Below are 15,431 nucleotides of genomic sequence, written 5' to 3'. Positions count from 1 at the left end.
TGTTTTCTCATTCAAAAACTAAGATTGCTCCCTTTAAAAATGTATGAAGTATAATTTTCCTAAGGCTAGTTCGAAAGTTCTAGCATTTAATGTATTTTTCTCTAATATTTTACCAATAAACCAAAGGCAAAAACTTCAATTGCAGTGAACGGGAGTCAAACTATGTGGTATTTGGCAAAAAAAAGCTTCAAAAAAGCTACAAAATAGTCTTAACTGAAAAATATTAGGACTTGATTTGGTAGAAAATTATAGTAAATTTGAATGGAAGTACGCGAAAAAAAGTTATGTAGCATACTTTTTGAGAAAGAGTCCATTAAAATTGACTGTAGAAAAATTTACATTGAATTTACACAGCAATCAAAGAAGATAGAAATACGATGTTGAGGATCGAATGATAGAATAATCATCCAAATTTGGACCCCTCCTTATTTTGGACGCTTTCATACATTTGTATCCTTTACTGCCAATTATTGCAAATTCGTTTGGTTTGACGAAGATAAATATATTCTTTGGATTGTGTTCAAGTCCCAGCATAATTAGTTGATTTCTAATACCTTTAGATTAGTCAAAATTCGCAATTGAAAAATTGATATCGTATACGATTCATAATTCCACTCTTACCAACAGAAATCGGGAGAAGTGATGCACTTTTAAATTGGATTTAAGAGTACAAATTTATTGTTTTTAAATGATGTAATAATTTTGTCTCTATTTGGATCTTGCATTTCATGTATTTGAACTGGTTAGTTTGTGAATTTTTACTTAGAAGTATCAAATAACTAGTCCAAAATATGTCGTAAAAATAATAGCGTCAAAATATTTCGGACACAGCTAGATTTTCTTTCGTAATAGCAGTCAGTTTATCAATTTAGAATAATCAAAATTATCACTTCATCAATTATTTTTTGCGGTGCGGTTGCGGTAAAACCGCGCGGTAAAAGCTCTTTCCCGCACCGCATCTGCGGGAAAAAGCGTCTCACCGCACCGCAGATTTTGCGGTGCGGATGCGGTAAATACCGCGCGGTTGCGGTAATTACCGCAACCGCGACGAACCCTAATCACCATTGTATCCAAGTTTGCACACAAGTGTCGTATAGCGATTGCTGGCCGACCAGTGGCAAGTTGCTACTCGCTGTTGTCATTTCAAAGCGACACTTTTATTTCTTACACAAGTTGAAAACTTGTATGTCAGTTCTCAGTGATTCCATTTTAAGGAATTTGCTATCCTATTAGTCGCAAGTTATGACTAGGGTTCGCAGTACCGACCCTTTTTGGTGAGAACCGGTACTACGGTACTGAAGCCCTCAGTACCGGTAGTACCGGTAAAGTACCGGTACTCTAACATTTAAAAAAAAATCAAAAACAGCTTCAAAGTGAAATCGAATGCTCAAACTGATGACCTTATTCTCAGATGATTGATTTGTGCTGATCAAAAAACATGTTAATTGTTTTTAATTGCTTCGGAATGATATGACTCATTTCACAGAAGATATTTTTCGTATGCGGCACTTTATTTTATTTTAAATACTAGGCCACTTTGATATCACTAACTGCTAAGCGGTGCGATTTTTGTTGACTTCAACAGATGGTAAATGTAAGAAACCCTATTAATAACAGTAAATCAAAGAGAGAATGGCAGTAAATCCGAGCAGGTTGCTCGCATTTCCTCTCTTGCTTTTCTGTAAATTGGCTTTTGTTCAGTACCGGTATTACGGTACCAAAAATGGGTCGGTATTCCCGGGATTTTCGGTACCGGTATTACCGGTACCACAACCCTAGTTATGACGCGATTTTTCTCCCAAGGTTAGAGAAAATTCGTAGGAGTTCAATTGATTTATTTGACAAAGACGAAAAAGTGTCACCGTCAATCATAAATTAATCGGAGCACATACCTAGTTCCACTTCATACCCCACAATAGTGTGAGCTGAGTGATTTATCTAGAAGATAAATTTCGAAGATTTCGCAAACAACGTATTCAAATAAAAATATTTTTGTAAATAGACTAGTTGATTAAAAGGAACAACTGAACAACTGGTCAAAAAATCAGAATGATCGGAAAAGTTCCTTTGTGACGATCACGATATCTCATGAACTAATTCTGATATCATAGTCGCTGCAACGGAGCTTTATAATTTTGATATAATCGAGTTTAAAGACCGGTGGAGCGATGTAATGGTCCCACGTATCGAACTTAACGCACCTTCTTCGATTGATCGACACATAATTAAAAAAAAATCGATTTTGTTCACCCTGACAAAAAATTATAACCGCTCAAGGGAAAATTGTACAAAAACTAAACATAAACAGTTGTTTATCCTCTATAACTTGCCCAAACGTATCCAGCAAGAATACTTGCTAAATTTTAACTTATTGATAATGCCTGTTTTAGTTTATTACTTGAGTAATCGTAGTTATTATAAAACATGCTAAATATAGCAGGTTGGGCAATAATGGATTAATTAAGTCTTGAGAAACAACAATTTTTTCAACTTTTTACATGGCAAGTAGCGATAGTCAAATTAGATCCAATGTGTTTTATTGCACTTTTATTGAACTTTAAATTGTGACTTGTGATGACTGTCCCTTTCTACCCGTCCCTAAATTATTTCTATCAAAAATTGGCACTATTTCCAACATAAAGTACACAAATTTCGAAAATACATGAAATTGCATTGATGTAATGTAATTGTAATGTGCGAAAAAGTTTTCAAGCTCTTGACATTAGTCAAATATTTTGCAATATTGCATATTAATTCATTGAACATATAACATAAAAATAAATCCACTCCAAACGTCCATAAAAATGTTAAAAGATATCATCAATAATATGGATCGCACGACGTTTTTTGACAAAACTAAAACACTGTGCAACACCCAAATTGTTCGACCAGAATAAATACAAAAATACGCAACATTCATATTTTCGTAATACTATCACACTTATTCACACTATAATCTGATAAAGAAAATAATATGAAATGTAAACACATTTGCTAGGCCCTGCAAAATATCCTCACCAGGAAAGGCTACATTTGTTTTCGTTGCATGACAGCGAATAAATTGATGGAATGGAGAATAACCACACGATGTTTACCAATATCCAGGCATTGTATTTATCGCTCATATGAGTAAATGCGCCCGGATAGTTTGCTACTGCGACAATAAAAACTCACATTTTCACACGAAAAGTTATTGGCACTCACACAACTTCTTCGGATAAATACGACGTGTTATTTCTCCGGATAAATAAAACAGCCGGAGAATGAGTGAATGAGTTGATCACGGTATCCTTCTTGCGTTCGCTGCTTCGTTGTCGTTATTCCAAAACACGAAAAAACAAGTCTATCATACTTCTTTGCCGCTTTTCTTTGCAATTAAGTGTATTTTTTGAAGTTTTAATTGATTTCCACGAAATTAAAATTTTATCACCTTCTCCGGTGAGAAGGAAAAAGTCAAATAAATTTTATCCGGAAAATCATTCTCACACTATTTGTGGAGACGGAGAATTTTGCGACTCATCTTATCTCGGAAAAGTTGGGCATCGGATAAGCTACTTCTCGCGTGAGTGAGAGAGAATTACAATGCCTGCCAATATCACAAATGTACAAATTCTGCGAAATACGTGAAGTCAATAATAACACAAAAACTATAAATTTGATCGTGTAAAATATTTCAGCAATGTAAAAAAAAAACATAAAAGAATCACTTATCTCACGATGTACACTATTGTCATCAAACGAGTCACGATTGTGACGAAATAATAAAGTCTTGGTTTCATTGTTATTGGTTTTTGGATGACTGCACCGCTATGATTAGGGCTTGATTATTTGTCCTGTCGATAGTCAACAATTGACAAGTTTTAATATCCGTATAGCGTCGTCCACCGTCCTAGAGAAAGCCATTTCGATATCTCATTACTGCAGTGTACCCCTTTTTGACATGGCTGTCAACAAAAAAAGCAATCAAGGTCCAATCGGTCGAAATTGGGTCCGCCTGATAGCCACTCATAAACGTTTATATCACTTGAAATATTTCATCTATCGTCCGATGGGATAGTGTTATTCCGGAAAAGTCTCCAAATGTGACTGAAATGATCCATCAAGAAGAAGACTAATCAATTTTGAAGTCGTAAAAGTAACTGTTGCTCGTGGGTCGCCTATTTCCGACGGGTGCCAGAACAAATGCTTTAAACGTAAGAAATATGCTCCCGTTATGGCTACGCTGACAGGTCACATTTATTTATAGCTTTAAAATAGGAGCCGAAAAGGTATGTTGATCAAGCACACTACCAGTTAGATGACATTCTGCGTACCCTAACTGCACAGGAACGGGGGGTGAGTATAGTACTGTACAAAAAACGAATGTAATCCGCAGTAGATAACATAAGTCGACCTTATGGCGAATGACAGCGAAGATTTCTTCCGCCCGGAGAAAAAGACACAGGAAAAATCATCTTCCTACGGACCGCAGATGGTCCTTAAGTGTAAGCAACAGTAGCGTCGAGGTGTGACTCCCAACGGATTGTCCGCATTTTCACAGGTGAAAGGGCGATGGTAGGCGACTTGATGAAAAATGACGACATTACGCTGGCACTCTCATTCTTTCCCATTTGCAAAACGCGGCGACCGAGCCGCACTGTGGGGTAGTAAGCTACCTTCGCCGAACAAAATTTCTTTAGATATTGGTATGTATTCCCGTGGTTTGGCGTCATCGCTAAAGTAACTTGCGTATTCAATTGTTTTCACTAAGATCATTTGAAATTGATCTGAATCGGAACTATTTTTAGTCAGAAAAGCCCTAGTAAAAGGCTTTTTTCGTTTATGTTGGTTGTTTTGACAAACTTCTCTACTTCATAATTATAAACATTATATTTTCGATTGCAATGAAAATAAAAATTGACCAAGAAATTTATATTCAATCATCAAAAAATTTAGTTGTACCTATTTCCTAAAGTAGACATGATTAAAAGGTATACGGAATCCAATCACTCATTTTTAAACTTCTAGGAAAGAAAACTAAAACTTATTAAATCTTTTTAGATTAGTTTTATTTAATTTCATGGTCATGTCCAAATAAACGTATGTATCTTCATCTTAACACTTGTACATCATAAGGACTTGTACATCGTTTAGGGCAAATTAGTTTTGAGTAGAAATCCATTTTCCGCCATTTCTGCTTCTGATTTCACTTTCTTGTGATGATTCCGGAGTGCCTGCTTTATTATGGTCCAGTATTTCTCAATTAGTTGCAATTCCGGTGCGTTCGCTGGATTAAGATCCTTGCACTCCAGAATATCTTTCGGGTAAATGACATGAGACTAAATACGGCCATAAAAGGTTAGGGCCATCGAAAGACCTCAAAAGAAGAAGTAGGCACTTTTGAACGCATTCTTTTAAGTAAATCTGCCTATTGACCGTTCCGGGTATCAGGAACGAGGTGCTTCGCTTTCCAAATTGCCTGCCAAATCATCTAATGTTTGTCAAACATAAATATTTGCTTTCTAACTTCCTTAGAGACGCCGAACTTAGGACTAGCAGCGACTAAAAGGAACCCAGAAAGTTTCCGAAAATCTGCTTTCACACAATTCTCGCCATCCGTAACAAAATAATGTAGTTTCATCAACGAGTTTCCGTGCACGTGATTTTCTCTCTGCCGTTCTTCGCAATTTGGCGTCTTTTAAACGCATCCCTTCAATTTGTTTTTTGCATCTAGCACAAATATTTTGCTTAAATGCAGTTTTTTCGCCACGTCTTTCACTGAACTATTGGAATTCGTCTGAAAAGCTTCGATTACTCGCTTACTTCACACTTTACGGAGATCCGTTATTGCCACTTTTCTCCGAATGATCGTTGTATCGTTTTCAACACGACTTACCGTAGATTGGACCATTTTCAGCTTCTTGCTAATGGTACGGTGGGAGAGATTCGGATTTTCTAGGTACTACCCGAGCAACACCGATTGTTGACTAGCAGTTTCAGCAACATAATTCGTTACATAAAGGTATATGGCAACGATTATTGAGCTGGTTTAGCAACCAAAAAAGCGCACGTGTAAAAGCTTATGCTTATGTAACTAATCGCTGCCGTTGCTTGTTACAAGTGCTACTTGGGTAGCGCAAACTTTTTTTACGTCGCTGATGTTCTTTGGACTCCATTTGTACAAAGGTTACAGAGTTGGAAATGAAACTTACACAATGAAAACAATTTACATTATTGGAGTAATTTCAGCCAAAATTTTTATAGGAAAACCTTTTATTCAATTCGTTTATTTCATAAGGCACGTTTGCGTTAGCTCAAAGGTGTCATTTCTTTTGCTTTACATTTTAAACTTCTTAAAACTGAAGATTACACTTTGATATATTTTTTATACTCAAATTAAGGAAATTTTACAACTATTTTATACATATACAAGAGAGGAAAATCAAATTTTCGTCAAATTAGGGGCTCTAAAACTAAATATTTTTTATAGTAAATACAGTTATGATTTTTTTAACAAGACGATTACTGTAGCAATTAATTCAAAACTAAGGAGAACAATTTTACAATCATCTTAAAATTGAGATTAATTAGTGGGAGTGATTGAATTTTATTAAGAATAGGTGAGATTCATTAGAGCTATCTTTATGAGTAGTAGTATAGTTGGGTATTTTCAACGAGATTCTGTAATTTAATACCTAAAACTACAAAAGACAGGGAGGGTAAATATGTTTGGGGAAGATATTCAGAGAAAAGGTGCGGGGGGTTAATTACTACATCTTTGTTTCAGAGACAAGGGAGAGTGGAAAATGATGACAGGAGGAGAAAAATATTAGCGCTCAGTTTCCGGCATCAGGAGATCAACGGCGTGGATTACAGACTCGGACGACCTTCATCAGCAAGCATCATGTACGGGGGCACCGGATGGTCCCGGTAGAGTTTCACCAACCAATTTCGTAGTACGGCTCTGATGTGAATCGGCAACACACTGGGTTGCGCGTGTGATGTTTGTATTGTAAGTCCCATGTTTGTTAACTCAGTCAACAGGAATGTTTTGTGTTACCTGAAGTCTTATCAAACCTTCGTTAGCTTCGGTACAGGCGAAAGAGGGCACTTCTGAGAATGATAAGAAAACAAAAGGGACGGTTACACCTTGTATATTGTTGGTTTTTAGAATGGTATATTCAGGAGACATATAGAGAAGGTAGCGGCTTGCCAGTACTTCTCTAACCGGGACATTGGGTGAACCTTCCCGGGCTCGAAGGGAATCCGCTAGCTGAGATCTAGAAGAAGAATCCTTAGCGCAAGCCCAGACAATATGTTTGATATCGTGATCACCGTCGCGACAAGCACAGATACCACTATTCGCGAGCCCAACGTGTTGTGATTGGACATAAGCCGAGACATCACACGAGAAAAACCGCGACCCATGTCCATTTCTCTAAACCAAGGCTTCTTTGATACCTTCGGGATGACAGAATTTAGCCACAGTTCTAACTCTCCATTGTTCCACAATGTCTGACAACTTTCTAGCGTCTTCTAACGAGAGACATTGAAAAATTTATTGAAGCAGATTGATCTTTCGTAGATGTCACCTTCTAAAGCACCCGCTTTCGTTAAAGAGTCCGCTTCTTCATTACCTGAGTTGGAGAAATTCGAGAGAACCCAAACTAAGGTAATCTTGTACGATCTTACAGACAAAACACGCAGGAGCTCCCAAATTTTCCCCAGAAAATGTGGAATATGTTTTCTGGGTTTCATTGAACGGAGAGTTTTGACTGAGCTGAGGCTATCCGAAACAATAAAGTAATGATCGGTGGGAAAAAATATCAATGATACCAAGGGTATACTGAATAGCAGCAAGTTCTGCGACGTAAACTGAAGCAGGATCATTGAGTTTGAATGAGGCGGTTTTGGTTGAATATACCGAAGCCAGTGGAGCCGTCGAGGCTTGACCTGTCGGTGTAAAACATCTTGTTGCATTTTACTTCTCGAAATTTACTATGAGAGATGCTTGGGATCACTTGCGGACGTATGTGATCCGAGATTCCACGTATATTTTAAAGTTGAAAGCTAAACCATAGTTTGACCCATTAATTGAAGATGTACTTGTGCTGGTTCACGCTTCCTTGAAAATACGACTAACTCAGTTTTCTCCGTGGAGAATTCGATACCCAGCTGGAGGCCCTAAGCAGACAAATTGCCCAAGGTATCTTGCAATGGTCTTTGCAAATCGACAGCTTTGGGACCTGTAAAAGAGACCACACCGTTATCTGCAAGCTGCCTTAGCGTGCAGGATTTGTTGACAAGACACTCATAAATGTCATTCACGCAAAAAGTGTAGAGAAGGGAGCAAAGACATGAGCCCTGGGGAAGACCCATGCAGCCAATTCGTGATGTCGATAGATCACCATGCGAAAAATGTATGTGTTGTTTCTGACACGACATTCGCTCGTCCCTTTGTATTTGCGAAAGCCAAATTGTATATACGACAGTAAACCATTTGCTTCAACCCATGAGTGGAGGCGAAACAAGATCATTTTCTCGAACAATCCTCGGATACAGGACAGCATTTCAATCGGTCGATACGAGTTGTGATCGGAGGCTGGTTTTCAAGGATTTTGGATGTTACCCTCAAGAAACTTATTCAATAAATTCAGCAAGCATCTCTTGGCAGAGTCTGGTAGATTCATCAACAAGTTTAATTTGATTCTGTATGGACCGGGAGTTTTATTGTTACATGATAAGAGAGAAAGTGAGAACTCCACTATTGAAAACGGTGCTTCGTTCGTGTTATCTTTAGGGGACGCGGCGTGGTAGATCTTTTGTTTTGGGGCGGCATCCGGACAAATTTTCTTGCCGAAATCGAATATCCAACGGTTTGAATATTCCACGCCCTCGGTAGTACTGTTTAGGTTTCCTAAGCGCAGGGCTGTGCCCCGAAGAGTGCTCTTCGGTGTTTCTCTCGTTAGTCCGTCAGCGAACCGGCGCCAGTAGCTACGTTTCTTTCATCAATCTCTTCATTCGCGTTTCTAACATCGCGTACTACCTGTAGATATCGGGTAACTTGTCCTCCCCGAAGTTCTTATACGTGGCGCCCTTCTTCTCGTACACGTCTGAGTACTCTTTGTCCCACCATGAGTTGGGAGGTCGTCCGCAAGAGCTCGCGTCTGGTACGCGTTTAGTCAGAGCTTTAATTGCAGTATCGAGAATCAAGCCAGCCAGGAACCCGTACTCTTTTTCTAGAGAAAGCTCTTGTGTCGATTCGATTTTAGCGGATATCGCGGATGCGTAGCGCTTCCAATCAGTATTTCGTGTGAGGTCATACAAAACATTGATTGTATTCGGTGGCCCTGAACCGTTAGCAATAGTAATTACGATTGGCAGATGGGGATCAGAGACTACCTTCCACATGCAGTCTAACCGCAGCGATGTCGTGCAGAGCGACAGGAACCCGTGTCATTTTATCCGAGTTCAAAATTGTCATATTGAAGTTGTCGCAAAGCTTCTGGAGTGAGGTAGATCGATTATCGTCATGAAAGCAACCCCATGCTGTACCGTGGGAGTTTAAATCACCAAAAATTAGCCTCTGTGCGGGAAGGAGCTGGATGTAGGTGGAATCAATGCAAAGGTCTTCGCCTTTAATTTTGGTTTGGCAAGCAACAACTTCAATGTCTGGTGTCGAGAGGAGGTCGAGTCGATTGAAAGAATAGAATCCCCTAAAGTACGCCTCCGTAAGAGTCTTCTCGATCCAAACTAATAATATTAAAATCGTGCAAGTGTAGGTCTATTTCTGGAGTGACCAGTGTCCGGATAATACAAATGCATCGCATTTCAAATTATTTATTAAAATTCTAAAATAATCGATTTTCGGGATAATGCTTCTGCAATTCCACTGTAGATCAGTGACCACATCCGTAACCTCGTTCGATGAATTAGCCATCGAAGGATTCAATCACTTAAAAGAGAAGCCATTTCACAGTGAACCGCATCGCAAATGTTTTTACTTAACTTTATGGGAACACTTGAGGTTTTGATGTTCCTGGAAGTGCTGGGAACTCCTTTTCTGAGCTCAGATTTCTGACCCCGGGAGCGACTTGCTTCGGTTTTGCACCAGTATTTCCTTGAGTGGTTATTTTAGGGGGCCATGTAGAGACACCTTCTGGCCGTTACGACGAAGCTTGGGAGAGGAAATGTTCCTCCTTTTTCTATTGCTTCTTGTCACAGCAGAAGATGTTACCACCAGGGATTCATCACAGTCGCCTTCGTCAGTAGACAAGTTGGTATAGATGTTCGTAGAGACAGGTGGCGTAGCTATCTTAAGCATTTCTGCAAAAGATCGATTAGAGCGTCTCCGAAGGGAACGCTTAAGATTCTCCTCGCGCTGTTTGTACGCGGGACATGAAGAGAGATCATGTGGGTTTCCCTCACAGTAGAGACACTTTTCGACATCTCTACCACAGGAATCATCCGTATGATTCCCACCGCATTTCCCACAACGGGCTTTATTGCTACAATGGGAGGCTGTGTGTCCCAATTGTTTGCAATTAGTACAGTTCATGACCCGGTAGGACCCGGAGGTAATTGGCTAGGGCAGAGCCGGCGAAGGTCACCCGATAAGAGGCTGAGTTGACGTATATTTTCTTCGTGTCAGCTGCGACTGATGCTGAATTCAAACGTTTGCACTCCAGTATCTTCACACTTTGAGATGAACCGCCGTCACAGGAAGTCATTTTTGCACGGGCCTATTGCCCAATGCACGTTAGTAAGAGAACCAAGAGGGGGAAACGTAAACTAATACTTAGCTTGTGTAGGTAACGGTATCCAGACGGCTTACTAGAAGAACACTGCTTCACTTCACTGACCGGCTAACGTTACTTAGAAACAGAAATACAAAACAAATGCTGACACCTCGACGAGGCGGAGAGTGCGCAAGATAACCTTGAACGCGGATTAGCACTATTCTTTGTCGCTATAGACTGCCCGGCCATGCAATAAAACACTTCTGTCTCGACTGAGCGCTCGAAAACGAAGCTTCCGATTTGTTCTAACTACAGCAAACATGACGACACAAGTGAGGTACGCTTCCTGGAGAAGTTTTCCACGGAGACAAACGTGTTCTGGATGGCCTTCGCGCCCGTTTCAGACTCGCTACCTCGTTACGCTTTTAGTTACGTATGGGACGAAGGCCGGCTCTAGGACTTCGATCCACGAGGAAATGTAACGTAGAAATCAGCTCGGCGGTTGTTGGTGGACGCTGTGTAAATTTCACAACGGAATAAGCGAACTTACCACTTCTCCGTTTGAATACCAAAATGGCGGGCCTTCAAGAAGCAGACGAGTCTGTCCACACTGAACGTAGATGACGACTCCCGTTCCGATTGTCCAAATAATTCCAGCCCGTACAATATAAATCCGCCATTGGACAAGCGCTGTCGTGTACTAGTCTGTTGCAAAACTCAGAAGTTGGACGCAACGACCAGTTTTTGGTCGAAAGAAACTATATAACTCTTAGTCAATTTCGAATAAATACTACTTTAAGCACTTAACTCAATTAAGAAACGTGTCCAGAACTTATAACTCTGGATACCAGCCAAACCGTTAACGAAATGCACCAGTAGTTCAAATTCCTTGTGTACGAAACCTCTGTTCGATAAAGACTTGAGGCGGTTACTTTTCGAAATGGCGATTTTTTTAACGTGGCGGTTACATACATAATTGGCGTGAAAACAATGTATATAACACAATGTGGTTCATTTAAAATTTTCCAATAGAGATAATAGCCGTCTTAAAGCGTTGCGATTAGCCAAGACATAATCTTTATTACGATTCCGAGCCGCCTCCTCTTTGATATATTTTTATGGCATCTACACTCAGCTGTAATTAGTTTATTTTAATGTATAATTTAAAAATGTCCTTTTAGTAATTGCTGCATAACACAAAATGTTACATCCTTCATAAAAAACCCGTTGTCAGCAATATCATTTGCCTGGTTTAAACTGTTTACCACCACCCGAATTAATCCTGGTAAGACAGATGTCTTCCGTTTCATTCCACTATAGAAATAATAATCAAAAACTGTCAATCGGATACTAGTATTCCAACAAATACGTATCGCCCTCTTCAGTGTTTAATATCAGTCTATAGAAAATTGCTATTGCGACAACCAGTCTTCCCAAATTAACATCGAACACCACGTTCGCTCATTTCGTGTGCAAACTCAAACGCGCTAATGCGTACCAAAACACGAGCACATGTTCGTCTGCACAACCGAACCCCATGTACGTAAGCGGTGTTCGTACACACAGGTTCTTGATACTAGTTTTCTCTTTCTCTCACCCATCATCGCTAGCATTGACTCATTCTGTTTTGTGTGTCCCTTTCTTATGTATGCACACGGTGTTTAAACCTAAGTTTGAACATCGTTCGCTTGGGTTCGGTGTTCGATGCGAACCTGTACACAAAGCCAAAGCATGTTTGAGGTTAAACGCGTGCACGAAATTTTGTACACGGGTGCAAACTTGTCGATGTTCATGGGAAGACCGGCTACAACCTTTTAGATTCGGAACTTACATTTAAGAATCACATTTCGTATGTTGTTGGTAAAGCATCGCGAAGCCTGGGCTTCATTTTCCGTACAGCTAAATCCTTTACAGACATTTATTGCCTCAAAAGCCTATACTGCTCTTTAGTGCACTCCACGCTGGAGTATTGTTCGGCGGTCTGGAACCCGAATTACATGAACAGCAGCGATCGAATTGAAGGCGTTCAACGAAAATTTATACGGTATGCTCTTCGACGCCTGCCTTGGCGCAATCCTGTTCGTCTACCAAGCTACGAGAGTCGGTGTCAACTCAATCAGCTCGATACCCTCCAGCGTTGTAGAGAAACTGCAAGAGCCTTATTCATCTCTGATCTTCTGTCAGGACGCATCGATTCTCCAGATTTACTAGAGCGAGTTAACATCCAAGCAAGGTCCAGAACGTTACGCGGAAACGTTCTTCTGAGAGTACCGTTTCGACGAACTATTCAAACAGCTAATGCCGCTATCACGGGACTACAACACCTCTTCAATCGTGTGTCGCACCTGTTCGTCTTTCATTTGTCTCGGATATCATTAAGAAATCGATTCCTGCAGTTTTTTAGATGTAATTAGTTTCCATCATTGGGGCCGAGTGCGGCCTGTTGATGCGCGCGATAAATAAATAAATAAATATACAGACAACAGGTAGCAAGACCAGTAGGCGCCCAGTGCACGTTAGTAGGTGATCCAAGAAGGGAAAAGTGGCGGTACTTATCTTGGATAGCGGTATCCCGATATCTAGGCTGCTCACGAAACGAAACACTGCTACTTCTTTGCTGGTCGATTGATGGTTAACACACACAAAAGAATAAAAAAGTTCAAAACCTCGAAGAGGCGAAGAATCCACAGATAACTTTGAACACGGATTAACACTATTCTTTATCGCTATACACTGAACGGACTCGAGAGTTCAACTGATCGCTTCGAGAGTCTCCGTACGAATTGATAGAAAAAACTTTGGCAAACGTTACAGCAATTTGAATGTGATGCAATTGGATTTCATACACCCGTTAATCTAGGCTACGAGTTCCAGTGCCAGAATGAGAGCTATAGTTGAGCCGAGAAAACAGTAACTAACAATATCTCGATCTAGTGTGCATTGTCTCAAAAATGAAGAAACAGTTGCTTTCATTCCTATCTCCATGTGACAAAAAGCGATGTTCAGGACCGCTGTAGTCGACTTTAAATTTTATGGTATTCGACCGAATACTTTTAAGGTTGAATAATTACTACTATTATTACTATAACCTAGGCTAATGGAAGTAGCCTTAATACAGTTCCCTCACCCAAGTAGAACGTTCCGCTTTGTAAAACAACCTAGAACACATGGATGAAAGTAAGAACGTTGGAATAAGACCAAACGATTGGGCACCGCGTACTCCCTGTGATCCTATTGAAAAATTCATGTGTCATTAATTGCTATCTATCACATCTGATACTTGGAAAAAATTTTTTCAGGATATCCCTAACGGTGATGTTGTGGTGTAGGAGTGGGTCTCAAGACCTATTCCTTTATATCTGACCAAGCAATTCAAAACACATGGAAATAATATTACACAAACCACGTTAGTCATCCATCAAGGACAGAATCCTACGTGCCAGTTCTATGATCAGACGACACATCATGAAAAACCCTGCACCGAAGGTGCTAAGTAAAATGCATCTACTGCAACCCAATATTTATCGAGATGCGGTACCATCATTTGGAAAGAAGACCTTGGAAACTCACGGAACTATCAAATAAACCATGCTGTGCACCAATGAAGGGCAAACACATACTTGTAAGTACTGTAATCAAACAATATACCATGGATAACATGTGCAGAAATTGCAGAAGAAAATTCATCTCAAACAAATGCCATCTCATCCACTTTAAAACAATCCAAAGCAAAATTTTCATTACTAATACCTGAACCACAAACAATTGCCAAATTTGTGGCAGCAGTTCAGGCAACATGATCGAGGAGATTAATAGCAATAAAGATGGGTTTACGCTGGTCGAGTACCAAGACGGCCAATTCAGAATGCTATAATTTTATCCTCGAAAGGAGTATTCTCTCCCACTATGCACCTTAGCACGGTGCAACACGGCTATCAAATAAATGAAAAATTCATCCTATGGAAGAAGCTCGACACCTTCTTCGACTCAAGGGTTTTGTCTTATTCAAACATACTCCATTATTCCACTTTTATTAAATTGTAATTTTCAAGCTACGGGACTTGTGAAAAGATGCACGTTGAAATCTTCATCAAAGGAAGAAAACATATTCTATCTGCTGGAGTGTCGTTAATTTTGATAGCACCCAATCCCCTGACCGCATCCTTTGTAAATGAAAGGGTTAACAATCCGATAGTCATTGAACGCACTCTTTTATAGCAACGATCTTCGTCAAGCGTGCAACAGGAAATGATAGCACTATCAGCACCCATCTCATTTCGATCGGATTTTCTGCTTTCCCGCTCCAATTAGTATCCATCTCCCTTGCCCCGTATAATCGACCGATCGATTCTTTGCTGGCGGTTCTCACTCTCACGCCTTTCAGTTCAATACGACGCCAGATCGCCAGTGCGATCCAATGTACCAAACTGCTATTAATTTTGTGAAAAATTGATACCCAGAGTTAGGAAAGTGGTTAACCGTAATCGAAGTCGCGTGTTTTTTTATGTAGTGAACAATCTGCATGCTCAAGTTTAGTTTCGCGACATTGAAAAGCGTGTGAGTGAGTGATCTCGTTCGGCAAGGAATCATCGAGAACGCGATCAATTTCAGGCAGTGGCTGTACGAACCAATTTCGGTAAGAAAGCGTTGATTGACTTAGTGATGGTACCACCAGCGATGGGTAGGGTGCTGGATACTAACACACATACGAAC

General features: G+C 40.0%; 1 protein-coding gene across 1 annotated transcript in view; it reads left to right on the top strand.

Annotated features, from left to right (window-relative positions):
• Window positions 1-15,085: 15,085 nt before the first annotated feature.
• The window catches only part of LOC131681818 (protein bicaudal C), a 65,060-nt gene continuing 64,714 nt past the window's right edge, over window positions 15,086-15,431 (top strand). Inside the window, exon 1 of the mRNA XM_058962870.1 lies at window positions 15,086-15,354. The gene's annotated coding sequence lies outside the window, so the exon portion shown is untranslated. The remainder of the gene's footprint in view (window positions 15,355-15,431) is intronic.

Source organism: Topomyia yanbarensis, chromosome 2, assembly GCF_030247195.1.
Source record: "Topomyia yanbarensis strain Yona2022 chromosome 2, ASM3024719v1, whole genome shotgun sequence".
In the NCBI taxonomy this organism is placed as follows: domain Eukaryota; kingdom Metazoa; phylum Arthropoda; class Insecta; order Diptera; family Culicidae; genus Topomyia; species Topomyia yanbarensis.
The sequence above is the reverse complement of the archived record's forward strand: the minus strand, read 5'-3'. Positions and strand labels throughout refer to the sequence as shown.